The 17,140-nt window shown below is 32.6% G+C and overlaps 1 long non-coding RNA gene across 1 annotated transcript; it reads left to right on the top strand.

Moving 5' to 3' along the window:
- Positions 1-15,935: 15,935 nt before the first annotated feature.
- On the top strand, positions 15,936-16,893 carry LOC114378253. Its single transcript, XR_003659279.1, has 2 exons — positions 15,936-16,042; positions 16,408-16,893. It is a non-coding gene; the product is annotated as an uncharacterized LOC114378253 (long non-coding RNA).
- Positions 16,894-17,140: the final 247 nt, after the last annotated feature.

Raw genomic sequence — 17,140 nt, 5'->3', positions numbered from 1 at the left:
TTTGAATTGCTTTTTTACTGTCTTCAAATATTATACCGGTATTCTCTTCATATACCCTTCCATTGAAATATAAGACTGGTATAACAGAATTCATCTTATACCAAAATATACCTACAAAAAAAATTTATAAATAATTAATCATACTAACAAAAATTAAATTCTGAAGCAATTTTATTAACTCCAAAATTAAATACTCTAAATCTAAAAAATAACACACTACAAATTATAAGTTAATTCTAAAAAAATATATATAAAAATCTAATAAATACTACAGATCAAATTAAAATGGGTATTAAAATGGGAGACATACCAAAAAATAACAAATCATCAATTAAAAACATTTATCTATATCTAATAAATACTACAGATTAAAAGTTCATTCAAAAAATAATAAAACTTCATCTCGGAGCAATTTTAATAACTTAAAAATTAAATATTCTAAATCTACAATTAAGATTGAATTATTTTTTAAAAACACATAGTATTTTTTAAATGGACACAACCTAATACTATCTATAATTTTTTTAAACGACAAATAACATTGAATTATTTTTATATTAGAAATAATTAAAAAAATTATGCACATATATTTTTCAAACGCACCTATCTAATACTATCTATAATTTTTGTTAAAACAAATGAAATTAATTTATTTTTACAAAGTATAAAAAATTAAAAACAAATAGTATTTTTTAAACGAACGTAACCTAATATTATCTAAATTTTTTTTATAACAAATGACATTAATTTTTTTTTACACTACAAATAAGTAAAAAAAATGAATTGTATTTTTTAAACGGACGTAACCTAATATTATCTATAATTTTTTTATAACAAATTACATTAATTTATTTTTACACTAGAAATAATTACGAAAATTTAAACAAGAATTTTTTTTTAACACTAGATATATGTATAAAAATTTAAACACAATATTTTATAAACACACTGATCTAATACTATCTACAATTTTTTTATAACAAATAAAATTAATTAATTTTTACACTAGTCATAACTACGACAAATTAAACACACCTATCTAATATTATCTACTTTTTTTTAAACACATCTACCTACTCCCATCTATAACAAGTAACATTTATCTAACATCTATCTAATACTATCTAATATAACATTAGATTATTTTTACACTATAAAATACTTAGAAAAATTAAATACATCTATATAATACTATCTAATATTTTCTTGAATTCACTTATATTTTATTTTAAATATAATTACTAACTAAAATAATTACAAATAATTAAATATCAATTCTAATTATATTACCTGATTGAAAATTTAAGTAATATAATTACTAACTCAAATCATTACTAACTAAAATCATTACTAACTAAAACAATTACTAACTAAAATTGAATAATAATAATATAAAAATTTACGTCATACTTAATTGAAGCTTTCAATAACCCTACCACCAGTCAAATTTTGTTTCAAACACCACAAACTTAAACTCCAAAAACTCAAAACACTCAATCAGAAGAGAAGAGAAGAATGTGTATTTGGTGGATATTATAGGTACAAAGACTCTTATTTAAAGGCAAAGGAAAAACTTTCCTTACAATGTTAAAAAAAAAGTAAAGCTTGTTATTTTTTAAACCCTGAACATGTTTAATTTTTTCTTCATTATTTCTGAAAACCCTATACTGAACCCTAGCAAAAAGGACACAACGTGCATGAACCCTATACTGAAACCTACCCCCCCCCCCCCCAATCCCCTCACATGTTACACTAACATGCGAAGGGAATCAAACCAGCCTTAGGGAATCCCACAAATGGCACTGGCGGATTCCACGAGCTGCAGCAATACCGCCACTTTGACTGGCTGAAATTGCTATGGATGATGGTTGCATGGACATGATGGATGCATGGAGGTGATGGTCTTGGGCTGATGGCATGGGGTATCACGCCAATGGGAGTGGCGAAACCCCATGCATGAAGAACCCGCTGGTGGTGCTGGCGGGATACCTTAAAAAAAAGACCCCCTGCAAAAATTGTTTGCAAAGAGATCCTTTGAGGGAAATTGTTCGTAAAACCACCCCCCTTACGTCATTGTGCCTGTATCCGCGTGTCTATGAGTGGTTGGGTATTGGTGGAGCATGCTGCAAGGCATGAAGACGGTGTATGGTGCGGTCATGGTTGCTAGTGTGCTTTTCATTATCAACACGGTCATGAGTTAATGAAACCCACACCATCACATACAAATGTTGCCTCAACATTTCCATCAATTCCTCCAACATGAACATGTCTCTCTCCACCGGTGTTGAATCATTGACAAGCATACCAAGTCGTCGATCTAATAGTATTCAATAAATAAGAGTTATCATTTCCACAAGAAATTACGCAATGTTTTAGCAAATATTACAAATTTTTACAATCTAAACTAACAAATAAACAATGATGATTTGAACATAGCATTCAACAACAAAGATTAAGTAAACCAAAGCTACAAGGTAGAATATTTTTGGGATTTTTTGATAAACAATGATAAAATAATATGATATTCAAATGATGAAGGTTTCCGAGATTAAATTTCACCAAACCAAACTCTTTCTACACTAAAACATGATACTCAACTTATAATCCAATGTTAATATTGGTCACAATTCAAAAACGGTATTCTAATTCCTAATTCTTTTGGTGAAAATATACAAGTTTCTCTATTAAATGTCAATCCCTTTACACATTTAAAAAAGAAACTTGCTTGAAGCTCAATGACCCAAAGATAACCATTACACCTCATGTTATTCCTAGCTCTGAGATTTAATGAGCATTTTACCATAGTTCAAGATAAAAAAAAAAGTATTTTTCAATAACAATCTCATCTAAAAATCAAGTTATGGGAGATCAATCCATAACAAGCATAAAGTATAGAACTAAAAAGCTAACATTGAAGAGGAAGATGAATATATAACACTATTTCAAAAGAAATACATAAGATCATAAGATTCAGATATAATCTAACCCCAACAATGGAGGATTTAGCTACCCATCTCTATGAATAGCATCAAAAAACAAGAAAGATAGAAGAACAATGGAAGAAGAGAGTTGGAGAAGAAGAACTTTAGTAAAGGATGTATTTTTACAAAGTAAGGAATGTGTCTGTCAAAATGAGCGAGAGAATCTATTTATACAGTCCAAAAAATCTTCACTTAAGTGAGTGTATGTTCAAACAAAAAATTTCAGACTTAAACAAATGATCTAGTTATGCAATTCTAAACCTTTGTCTATATTCAGCTTAAGCCAAAAGTTATTTTGTTAAAGCTAATTTTCCTCTACAACTTTCTTTTTTCATTTTCTCCAAAAAGGAACTTCAATTTGGGTCCTCCAATTCTAACTTAAGCACATTTGAGCTGTAATTTCCACTTAAAACTTTCACTAAACCTTGCTCCAAAAAAAAATGTAATCCAATTCAATATCCTACAAAATAATCCATCAATAAGCATATGAAACCTCACAAAATGACATGTTAAAGAGAACAAACTACAAATTTACAATTTACATTGAAAAGAAACAAAATCTTAAATAAGAGAAAATATAAGACAATTATCTAAATTCATATATCTTGATTAAGTATTTTTTGTAATTTTCAGTGAGTGTGTCTAAAAACACAAATTGAATAGTGAATAAGTGGCAATAAATAAATTGAAGAAAACATATAGATGTCTAAATTGAAGAAAAGGGGGGCGCAATCTGGATTTTATCTTTGTTGAGGTACCATTACCACTTGTCGTCGCGCATAGCATGCATGCGACTGCCCCTGCTTTTCCTTTCCTCTGCTACCTCTTTTCCATTTTTCAAAGCCTTTTTTTTGGTTGACAAACAAAGCATGAATATATTAATTTAGATGTGTCTAAGGTACAAGTTATGCCCAGGAGCTACAAAAAAGAATAGCCATTCAGAAGTGTCGATTATTATGCATTTATGAACCATAAATCCATAAATGTTGCATAATTGAAAACATGAACTATTTACATGTGGCTATCTAGCCAAGTTCAACCAACCAAGATAAATGCTAGCATTTGTATGTGTATTAAACCTGTATACCTATAATAAATGTATATCCCCCTAGCTATTGATCACTACCTCAATTTCAGGGTCCAAGCATTAATTATCTATCGTGCCATTTTGTGCATATAACCAATGGTTACCAAAGGAAGTTACCATTGCTTGTCCTTTTTTTAGTCACATTTCCAAGACAAAAATTCACAACCACTTAAATTTTTCAAGCACGTATGTGAGGCAACAAACCATTGCATGTATGACAAATGTTTAGCTTTGCCCAGAAATTTAAACCATGGTCATGCAACCATTAGATATTCTTGTCGTAGCTATTGAGGTTCTAAAGCTTCCCCTTCAAAAATAAATTTCTTTCGAGTCTTCCACAGGGCCCATGTGATTATGCTCCATAACACTTGTCCTTGCTCTTGATTCTGCTACTATTATCGATGGTAGTATGTGTTGCCATAAGTGTTGAGATGGGTCTTGTGGAAGCACTGTTGAATAGCTTTTACCCTTGAACCATTCCTTCCATATTGGCTCGATCATCTTGCACGAAAACAACACTTGTGCAATTGTCTCTTGTGAGTCTCTACACCATGGGCATAATACACCTACACCTTCCTATATGATGTTCCTCTTGAAAAGATTGATTATGGATGAAAATTTGTCTAAAAATAATCTCCACAAGAAAACACCAACTTTTGGTGGTATAGACATATATTCCAAATTGTGTTGAAGATTTGACTATTCTCACTTTGTGGTAGAAGACAATATTGTATGATAGTGTAGGCTGATTTTGTAGTGTATATCTTTGTTGTTTCTAGTTTCCATTTCCAAATATCCAGTCCATGTTGTTTTTCTCCCTGTAAACAAATCCTAAAGAACAAAAGTTGCCATGTATGCAACTCATATTGGAACATTTCCCTCCTCTATGCAAATTTCCACACCCGCTCTCCCATTGTCCATTGACCCATCTCCTAAAATGGAACAATCTTTTTGTTCTGAGATAGAGAAAAGCTCAGGGAGCAAAAAGCAAAAAGGTACTTCTTCTAACCAAGCAAGCTTCCAAAATTTAGTATGTTAACCGTCATCAATAGATCACTCCACATTGTCGTCAAACCAAGTAACCTCACTTCTACTTCCACAAACAAGCCTTAGGTCTCTCCACCAAATTGAGAAATCCCTCTCACTCTCAACCTCACTTACTAGCCCACTCCAACCATTATATTTTGATACCAAAATCTCTTTTCGCAAAGCATTTTCTTCATGGAATAAGTTCCACCTCCACTTTCCAAGCAACGCCTCATTAAACCGCCTAATGTTTTTAATTCCTAGACCTCCACACTCTTTTGGACGAAAAATTTGGTCCCAACTAACCCAAGCTATTTTTCTCCTATCCTCATTCCCACCCTACAAAAAGCGTCTTTGAAAGCCTATGATTTTGTTGGCCACTAAAGCAGATATTCTAAAGAAAGATAAATAGAAGATAGGGATATAATTCAATACCGAGTTTATAAGGGAAATGCAGCCCATCATATATAGGTTCTTATGCTTCCACCGGGAGAGTTTTGATTTAATTCTATTAAGGATCGATACCCACATTGCCTCCTTTCTAGGATTAGCCCGAATGGGCAAGCCTATATATGTGAAAGGAAGCAACATGAGTCTAAAATTTAAAATAGAAGATCATCTTTCCAAGTCATCAAAATCTACCCTAATGCCTCCAAAGCAACTTATTTCGGAAGTTTACTTTGAGCTCGGATGCCACTTTGAAACAGTGCATTAGCGATTTGATAACCAACATGTTTTGTGTATTTTCTTTCCCAAAGAATATGGTGTCATCCGCGTATTGCAATAAATCCACTACTGTGACACCCTTTACCCCGATATACATATTTATATAATAAAATACATGAAAATGTGGAATTACATAAAATAATTTTATTCAATAAACATAAAAAGGTTCACGTGGGTAAAAGATTCACATTCGCGTTAATCATCAAATTAAAAAATTATCAATTAAGGGTATGAAAACTTTTCGGTTCAAAACAAGGTCGTCCAAAACTCCAAAGAATGAACTAAAGACTTAGCATGTGAAACAAAAATGATAAAAACTACATGTCCAGAACTTCATGCAATTAATACAGAAACCAATGTCCTAATGTCACATCCTATCAAAGCATTGTGTCTCAGCGTCCTCTAACATGAGGTTCTTTAAATCCATCCACCCAATCATCTGCTCCCACGAACATAAGGTTCGAGATCATCATAGGATCCAACCACAAACAATACACAGGGAGTGAGTTATCACATTCCTAAACAGATAGAGATAAACGAAAGCGCACACACACACAAATATATATATATATATATATATATATATATATATATATATATATATATATATATATAAAACAAGCTCAACTTAGCACAATTCACATCATTTTATCACTCATTGAGTAATATCACTTGTCCCTAAGGATTTAATCGCATTCTACACCTTTACATTAATCACGTGTTCAAAACAACACATCTAAAGTACAACACAATATCTTACACTCACACAATTCATTACCCATCATCACGTAACAAGTCACAATGATCATTACACAGACGCTATGCAATAGATGCACTAAGACTCAATCCTATATGCAATGTGGTACCATGTTAGTGAAAAACAACATCAACGCACCTAGGAGTACATTACAAGACACATCACATAATGAGTATGCTAGGTCACTCTCACCAAGTGAAATCATAAGGAGACTAGTCAGAGTCACTCTATTTTGCGAGAATGTTCCAACCATATGGGATTAACATAGGCTTAAAGGAGCACTCAAATCGAGTGTATTTACTCTCAAAACCTAGTATGTAAAAAATATGTTAGGGCCTCAATTTTCTGATTTGAGTCCAACCCCTAAAACAACTTTTGCATGCAGACACTGCTCATGAATTATACAATACCCTCAACCTCACACTTGTTTTCAAACACGTTTAACACATTGCGCTACAATTTAACACCTAAGGTTCCTAACTTGGAACCTTACACTTTCCTTTTAACACCTCAAGTTCCTAACTTGGAACCCTACACTTTCCTTTTAACACCTTGCTCTTAAACACTTTTCTCAAGGTAAACACCAATTGGGTTATTGTATAATTCAAAATTCACAACACAAGTAATATCACATCAAGTATTAACCAAACACTTATTCACAACCATATTCCATGTCCACAATTTAACATCTCACAACGTCACAATCTACCATCACATGTTCACATGTATCTCACAAATTAACACATGCTATATTTGTCACTTATACTCAATCTCAATCACAATTTCATAAACCCAAAACGTCATGTCATTACGCCTCATGAATTATATACATATCACACAATAGTAATATTTACATTACACAAAACATATATATATATATATATATATATATATATATATATATATATATCATACAATAGAAATCTTCCAATATTTAAGGAATATAATCATTTACTTATTCATTCAGTTAATAGCAACTACATGTACATGTATAATAAACAAGTATATCCTTACATTTCCTCCTAAGTTGCTACGACCTTTGTAGAGTAAAATAACAATTAGATGGAATGTACTAATCCTATTAAGTTCATACTTATTTTGTTTGAAAAATAAGACAATTATCTACAACTCTTATTTTGATCACAAAAACCAGTTTGACCATTAACTATGTATAAACCTAAGGTAAAGATTGGATCATTGCTTAATCCTGACAGCTCGGCCTTTGTTCAGTAATTTGACTTTCTAGGGGGCTATACAACTCCAAATTGGGTGAAACTAACGACATTTGTTAGCTAACATCTATGGCTACAAATTTTATGCAGAACATAAAACATAATTCAATAATTTTCATACTCATTTTTAGGTTACAAGTTAATTCACGTTGTTAGGAAAAGAGCACAGGCTTAAAACAACTGATTTTCACTAAGCACGATCGTGCTCTCATCAAGCACGGTCGTGCTTAGCTAAAAACCTCCATTTCGTGAAGCAAAAGAGGCACAATTCAAACCTCAAAAACATCCAAATTCAAAATGAATAGCACAGAACATGTGGTCACATCATAGGGAACAAAACCCCTCAATCAATTTCAAGAAAACATGCAAGAATCAAGAAACCCAATTTTCTAGGTTTTTAACATCCAAAACCAAACACTCAATTAAACCATCCAATTCGCATTAGGGCATCAATTGACCTATCAAAGACAAGCAATTCATAATTATCATTGTACAGGCAAAATTAAAACGCATAAAATACCCCAAGTTAACCCCAATTTGATCCTCTAAGAATCTCTACACATGTTTATTCTAACTCTAATTCTGATAAACTCATCTCTTACCTCTAAGCGGACTCACGCGTGTAGTCCGACAATGATAGCAACATCTCTAACGATTCCCTAAGATTCCTCAAGTTTTTCTTCTGTTTGCTTTGCTAGGGTTTTCAAGCATTAGAGAGAAGAAGAAGAGATTAAAGCCTCAATTTCACTGTCTCTGTGCAAAAATGAGTTTCAAAGGTGGTGTCCAAATTCAGGACGATATAACGGTTAACAAGTTTGGGATCATAATTTTATTGGGATGGGTTTGGATGTATGCGGGAAAAAGAGAGGGTTTTGGGAGAGGAAGAAGGGAGAACGAATATGAGAGGAAGAAAGAACGTAGTGACATATCGTAATTGTAAAAATTGACCTAATGTGTCTCTATTTATAGTTAGGCCTATTATTTACTCTATTTTTCTTTATTTTATTATTTCATAAAAAGAAATTTTATTTTACTCTTTCATTAAATGAATAACCAATTAAAACATCTATTTATTTTCTAAAACATCATTTTACTCTATTTATTTTCTATCAACAAATTTTTTTTCCTCTCATTTATTAAATTTCTAAAAACTCTATTAATTTTTAAATAAAACTCTTTTTATTTATTTTACAAAAAACGTGGTGTTACAACCACCACCATTTTGTCTCCAACCTTAAAGCCCTTGTAGGCTTCTCTTCTTCTAGCCTCTCTTACTAGACCACTTGGTGCCTCCACTGCCACATTAGAGAGTAAAGGTGCTAGCGGATCACCTTGCCTTAGACCTTTCTTGGGGATGAACTCACTAGTTGGGCTTCCGTTTATAAGAACAGAAACCATGCTTGATGACAAACAACCTCTAATTCAAGCCACCCATTTGTCTCCAAAGCCTAGCCTTTATAACATGTAAAAGAGAAAATCTCACCTCACCAAGTCATAGGCTTTTTTCATAGTCAACCTTGAAGATTACACACCTTTTCATTTTCCTTCTAGCTTCATCGACCACTTGGGATGCCGCCAAGGCACTGTGGATGAGGTGCCTTCCTTCAAGGAAGGCACTTTGCCTTGAATCAATCACACTAGGCAAGACCACTTTGATTCTTCTTGCTAGGAGTTTTGTGATTATTTTGTAGAGAAAATCCCACTAAAGAAATGTGTCTATATTCCCCTAGGCCATGTGGTTCATTCACTTTTAGAATAAGTGCAATGAATGGTGCATTTGCCCCTCTAGGAAAGCACCCATGCATGTGGAATTTCTTCATAAAGAGCAAAATATCATTCTTTAATAGAGGCCAAAACTCTTTGAAGAACTTAAAGTTGAAATTGTCCGATTTGGGTGCCTTTGAGCCCTCACAACCCCAAATTGCTTCCTTGATCTCTATCTCCTCAAAGTCTTGCACCAAGGAAGATATTTGGTCATTGGATAAACACTTAAAAGGAATGTTCTCCAAGCCAATATTTCCAAGTATTTCTTTGCTTGAACTAAATTTTGAAGAAAAGAAGTTTCGAGTAATATCCTTTACCTCTATTGATTCTTTAACCCATCGTCCTTCGTGCTCTAGACCCTTTATCAAATTGAAAATCCTTCTAGCATTGACATAGGCATGATAGAACTTCGAGTTGTAATCCCCATTTTGAATCCAATTGATCCTTGCCTTTTGTCTTAGCACTGATTCGTTTTGTCTAGCCATCTCCCACCATTGGCCTTGGAATAAGAATCTTGGTCGTAGCTCTTCTTCATTGTTAACTCATTGGCAAGTGCACCAAATTGCCACAAGTAGTAAAGTTACTTAGAAGTTTGAGTGTCGAATTCGCAGGGACTTTGTTTGTACTTAAATTGGTGCAAACCTAATTTTTAAGCAATTAGAAGAAGTAGAAGAGATAAAGAATTGTAAGTGTGAAATTGAAGGGCAGAAGTAAAAGATAAGAAAGCAAGAAAAATAACAATAATTTGAATGCAAAAGATGAATTCAGAATGCAAATATGTTGGGGTCTAGCATGCCAAAACTACTTGTGATGTAATGTTAATAATTTTTCTCTATCTAATGTTATCCCAGTTTCCACCTACATCTACTATGATACTCTATCTTTGGTTTTTCGCATGGAGAGCCTAATTTATTGATTTTTCTCTCCCAAATTTATTTGCAAAGATAAAAAAAAATAGTAAATTGCATTAAGATTAAAGATGCATAAAATAGACTAAACAAATATCACTCTATTTTTAGTAATGATTTCATTTAGATGTCCTTTCCCAGTTCTTAGAAAATAATCATTTTTCAATGCATTACCTCCTAAACAATACATGAGCATGGATGATCAGACCATAATCAATAAATAATAAAGCACAAAAAAGAGCAATAAAAATTGGATTGCATTAAATAAATAATAGGAAAAAAATTACATTACAAGAGTTGGTCTGTCAAGCTCCCAACAATGGGGGTTTAGCCTCTCATTGCCATGAGAGGTTTTACAATTTAGGGGCTGATGTGGATAAAAGAAGGGAAGGGATGGATAATAGAGGAGAAGGGAATAATGGCTAGAGAATGAGATTTTCTCTTATTAGAGATGCTTAGGCTTTAAGATGTATTCAATAGAGAGCTTTGAGACTCAGTATATCTTTCCCTTCTGCTTCCTACTCCTTTTATAGGCCTAAGGTAGCTTAAAATCCACGCGACCTCACACTGAGCGTGCACTTCTGGGCTTAGCGGGAATGGCGGTGTGATCACGCGCTGAGCGCGATAACATTTGGGCTTAGCGAGTATGATGACGATCACGTGCTTAGCGCGGGATTCATGTTAAGCACGCCTTTGAGCTTCCTCGTGAGCCTTCTTCGCGCTAAGCGTATACAGGCCACTAAGCGAGAAGACGCGCTGGGCATGTCTTGTGCGCTAAGCGAGCTGTCCCAATCTTCAATTTTTCTCTTCAATGTTTTTTGTTTAAGTTTTTGCATCAATTTTCTTCCAAAGCATTTGTAATTTTCTTTTTTGAATTCTGCTGGTAAAAAATTGACATGATATTAAATTCCTTATTATTTCATTAAAAAAACAATAGTAAAGTAAATGAATTCTAATCATTTTTAGTCAAAATTGACTATTAATTAAACTCAAATTTTACAGTTATCATTCATCAAGATTTCTTTCTTCATAAATCATGTCTAAATATCTTATCTTCTACTCCAAAATCTTCTTCTTTGCATTCAAGTCACCAAATTGGTTTTTGTTCCATGCCCCTATCTCCTTTTTAAGCAACTTCAACTTTTCTTTTAGAACAAAAGCTCCCCTCCTTATGACATTGAAAACCCTCCACTTCTCTTCCATAAATGTTTTAAAATCCGTATCTTCAAGCCAACAATTTAGAAACCTGAAAAGCCTAGGTCCCCAATCAAACTTTTGGTTCTTCAACACCAATGAGCAATGATCCGAGAACTTTTGATTAAGTGCCCGCAAGCTGCTTCCTTCCCATAAATCTAACCACTCCTTAGATACTAGCATACGGTCTATCCTACTTATGGATTTTCCATTTGGTCTAGTCCAAGTAAATCTTCTACCAATCAAAGGTAGGTCTTCCAAACCCATATCTTCAATAAAACAATTGAAAACTCTCTTATCCAAATCACCATAGTTTTGTAAGGACTCACCTTTTCTTTTCGACAAGACTCTAATATTATTGAAATCACCTAATAAGACATATGCCTCCACCGTGCTTTTCTTTCTTTCGAACAAAATAGACTCTCAAAAGATCTTTGGAGATATACCTATTGTGGTGGTTAACATATTTTGGGCTAACATATTTTGGACTAATGGAGACATACTTATTGTGGTGGTTAACATATTTTGGGCTAATAGAGACATACCATAATAGGTATGTCTCCATTAGCCCAAAATTCCTTTTCAGACCTGTAAAGTCATCACCAGAAAAAGATCTTTGGAGTGTGAAACATTCCTTTTGCCAAAAGACAAAGTAAACCTCTCGTTGTATTATTTGCAGGATAGCTAATCTAACTCACATCATCCCCACCCCATAAAGCTTTACACAAATTACTTGATACTTCTTGTTGCTTTGTTTCTTGCAAGCATAACAGATCTAATTTCTCTTCCTTTACCATGTTTATGATATATCTCCACTTGCCGCACCACCCTAGACCTCTTACGCTGTGAGTTGCAATCTTAATTGACAACTAAATTGATCTCCTTCATGATAGATCAGCTTCCTGCTTGGTCCTTCCATTGCCTCAATATCCCTTCTATCCAATTCCATGAAACTTGTAACAATGCCTACATAGCTTCCATCAAAGGTGATACCCAGCTTTTGAGCCATATCCCAAATCTGTTTTGTCTTTATCATTTTTTTTCTTCCACCAAAGTAAGTTTTTCTTATTGTCTTGAAGTCTCTCCCTAATAGAGTCACAGAAAGATAATGACTTCATTCTTCTATTTTTTCTTCTTAGCTTAATACCCACGCTTCCTTTGTTGTGTTTATGTTCCCCTGATGTTGTCTTATTACTGCTTTGTAAGGTTGAACCATGCTCATGAGAAATATCATCGACCTTGGCTTGTAGTTGTAAGTCTGTTATAGGTTCGGGTCCAAAATCATATATCCTCCCCTGTGAAGTATTTTCTAGTTGCACCTGCTCTTCTTTGTAAGCAAAACATTCTCCAAAAGGTGGTTGGCCCATGTTGTTTTCCACATGGTAATAAAGGCCCAATTCAAAGGATCCATTACCAACTAACTTCCTTGTTCCATAACCCAAATTGTATGCTTTGGGTAGAGAGTGACACCTGCTACACCATGTTTGAGTTAATGTTTCTATTGCCTTTCCTTTCTTCTTGTTGACCACCACACCATGGGTCTCACCATACTCACCAACAGGACTTTAACAATTGTTTGAATTTGAAACCTGCTTTTTAGAGGTTATTGACCGTTGGTTACCATGCTATTTTTTGAGTTGCTGGTCCAAAACTATGACCATCGGACAAAGCGTTTTTCCTTTTATCTTCCTCAAACTGAGATGTTGTTGGCCCTTTTCTCACTATGCTCCGGTCATCATCTAGATCATTTGCTGATTACCTTCCCTTTCGCCAACCATGGATGAGTGTGAGTCCATGGAGTCTACCCTTTCCCATGTTTTGCATAAACAATCCTTCTTCCATAGCCCATCTTCCTCCTCCATTCTATCTACTCCAACAGGAACATCTTGTTTTGTACTTTGATGAATCGTACGAAGCCAAATCGGTGGCCTTGTTTGTTTCTCCTTTGTGAAATGTAGATAGCCCAGACCCTTCCCTAGTTTCTGAAAATCTTCCACAAATCACTTTCAGAGGTGTTGCTTGGCAAATTTTCCAAGTAGAAAGATGTGATATCTCTTCTCTCTCGGTGGACGCCACCATTAAGGTGGGTTGAGCCTCCCCTCATGGCAACTATATCTGAATGGCTCCACTTTTCAAAGCCTGACCACGACGCCACCTCATCACCATCTAATAAACCTTTTTTTCTAATACCAATATTAACTGAACCTTCCATCTTCTCCACCTTCTCCAATAAAATTTGGACCTGCATTCTATTTTCTTCTTTTTTCATTCATGTCCTAATTGTTCTTCTATTTAATTAGATAATTTGAAGTTTAACATTATTTTCATCTTAATTAAGTTATTATTATTATTATTATTGTGTGTGTTTTTATAATTATATTTTAAAAATAATATTTATATATAGAGAATCTTTTTAGATATTTCTCAATGTGTCGATTATTCATAAAACGTAAGAAGCAAATGAAATAGTAAGAAATCAAAGAATTTTTTAGAAATACTATAAGAGCTAATTATTCTTTTTTCTCTGACAAATGATCAGAACTTCGTCAGGGTTCGAAACCTACTTAGAGGTCTACTAGAGATAAAAAATTGTTGAAGAAAGAACAAAAGAAACATCTTATTGTGTTCTAGTGATCGAAAAATAATAAATAATAAATTTATTGAAGATAACTATGTACTTATAAAATATCATTTGAATTCATCATATTTCATCATATTTGAGATGTGACATGGTTCCAAAGAGTGAATTGAATAGTTTCAATAAGATTTCATTTTTGAATAAAAATTTATTTTAGGATTATTTCATCTATTCATTCTATCAATAACCAAGTTAAATCTAATGTATCATAAGGAATTTACTTTTTTCTACTTAGAGCTTAATATTATGTAGGAGATCAAAAGTACACATATATTTACTAATATTAACTAAATAATGATTTATTTAATACTATACTCATAATTATAACTTATCTTTCTCCTTTTTTTCATGTATAAAATGGTACGTGTTTTTTTTAAAATAGATATTTTAAATGTTTTTTATATGAACATCCAATCTGGTTAAGTTTTATGTATCAACAAATGAATGAGAAAAATAAAAGAAAATATATTGCACAGATGAATCTATGAGCACACGGTAAAAGAGAAATACATTGAAAATGATAAAGTATACATTGTAGAAAAATCATTATAGAAATATAATTATACATTGATTTTTTTAGTGAAATACAAACAAATTATTACATCAATAATAATATTTTATTTTAGTGAATAAATTATTCAAAGAAAAATAAAAAATTAAAACAACACAATTTTATAAAAGACAAAAAATATTTAATTTGGAATGATTAAGTTATAATTAAGATATATAATATTAAAAAGTATAAGTTTTTTTATTCTTTTTTATAATATTACAGTATTAAGTTTGTTTTAAAACAAGGAGTCTTGGCATTTTTAGTTATTCTTGTGTCAATCTTAGTGATTCTCGTGTGACAGACTGCATCCTCCATATTTCATTATTTAGCAGATTTGGTTCGGGTTCTTCTTCTCGATTGGAGCCTCATTTCTTGTATTCATGTGTTTAGAAGAAGCAAAATCATGGCCAATTCATTTTCACTCATCAAGTTTTCTTTTTATCCATGATTTCCTTTCTTTGGCATTGTTAGTTTATGCCTCTTTTATAGCGCTACAAAAGAGGCATAAACTAACAAGCGTATTCTTGAATGAAGTGGTAAATTACTAATGTGAAATTCAATCCTTTTGTTTCTCAGTAAAAACAGAATAAAGTATAGTTAGCGTGAATAATAGCAATTGATAGAAAGTTATAGTTATGACATTAAAGATTAGTTTAGTCCATAAAGATTGAATTCATATTTTATATGAACTTAGACTAAATTATAATTTTAATTTTTTTATAATTTGTAATATGCGATTTTGATTATTTTATTTTATATTTTTATAATTTTGATTTTCTTATTTTAAAAATTTATTATTTTGGTTTGATTTTTAATTTTTCATACATTTATTTATTTTTAAAATTTATTTAATTAAATTATTTTCTTGTGATGTCTTAAATGAATAGATTAGATTGAGGAACTGCATGTCAACTCCACTCCCAACTGTATTTGGCTTTCTAGCATAAACAATTTATGTGGCTAGAAAAGTTTGGTGAGTTCAAGAACCATTACAATTTTGACTTTCATATTTTATTTTCAAGATACTGCTCCTACTCAGCCTATATCTTGACCATTTAGCAATAGCATTTTTGGCAACTCCCTACTGGTGGACACACAACTTCTGATATTCTACTATTGTTATCTTTGATTAGGTTGATTGACTTGGTTCATCAGGATCAGTTCTCAAAATTGAAGGTGAAAGCCATTTAATCTTAATTTTGGTTTATTTTTAGCATTGGATTAATTTCTAGCTAACTTCTTTATGGACCTAATATTAATTGGCATGAGAATTTTTTTCTGCTATATTCTAATACTTGAATGCGAGCAAGTCTGTATAGTTATAATTATAAATAATATAATAACAAAAAAAATATGATAGGCCAGGTAGCAGATTGTATTTATTCACTTCTACGGGTTGGTTTGTCTTTCATTCCTTGAAATTAACAAGTCATCTATCAAAAGAAAGAACAATTTTATTGAGTTTTTTTTCTTTGAAAATTAGATGAAACCTAAATTTCTTTGAAAATTTATTGAGTTTTTTTTTTTTTCGTTCAACAAAGCCTGTGGAAGGCCAATTAGGCCATGCCCTCACCACCACCATGAATAGAGGATGCCATCGTTCAACAAAGCCTGTGGACCTGCACTGGATATTCAGACTAAGCATTTCACCCCTTATGGCTTGGTTCCACCACTCTAAGGGGCTGGTTGGCAGTGTATCCTCTGCAACTTATCCCGTGTGAAGCTGTTGCCACCGGTAGGGTATGTGTTCACCACATGTTGCTGTTGTCTGGCTTGTTTTTGCTCTATTCAATTTTATTCCTACACAGGTTGCTGAGCTGTTGGGGTCATTTGGATAGGTTTACCTGTGATTTCCACTATTTGGCAAGGTTTATTTTATTTGTAACAAGTTGAGAGCTTAATAGCCTTAGCTAGATGGGAATGTTAGAATATTAACATTATTACATTATTTGTCATTTTATAATGACTCTTATTTGTGTATTTTTGCATTTTATAACTACATTGGTAAATGATAAATTGTTATTTAATTATAAGTTTTTTTTCTATGTATTGGTAGCAAGATAGCTTGTTGTAGTTACTCACTAAGTATTTTGATAGCTGAAATTTGACCTAGGTTTTTAATTTAATGCCACAAAAAAATTTCAGAAAAAAAAAACACTACATCAGTTCTGGGATGAGAAACGATGTAGAATCAGGTACATTCTACATCGGTTCTGGAGGGAAACGATGTAGAATAAAGTACATTCTACATCGGTTATGTTGAGAAACCGATGT

The sequence above is a fragment of the Glycine soja genome, chromosome 12 (assembly GCF_004193775.1).
Source record: "Glycine soja cultivar W05 chromosome 12, ASM419377v2, whole genome shotgun sequence".
Taxonomy (NCBI): Eukaryota; Viridiplantae; Streptophyta; class Magnoliopsida; order Fabales; family Fabaceae; genus Glycine; species Glycine soja.
The sequence above is the reverse complement of the archived record's forward strand: the minus strand, read 5'-3'. Positions and strand labels throughout refer to the sequence as shown.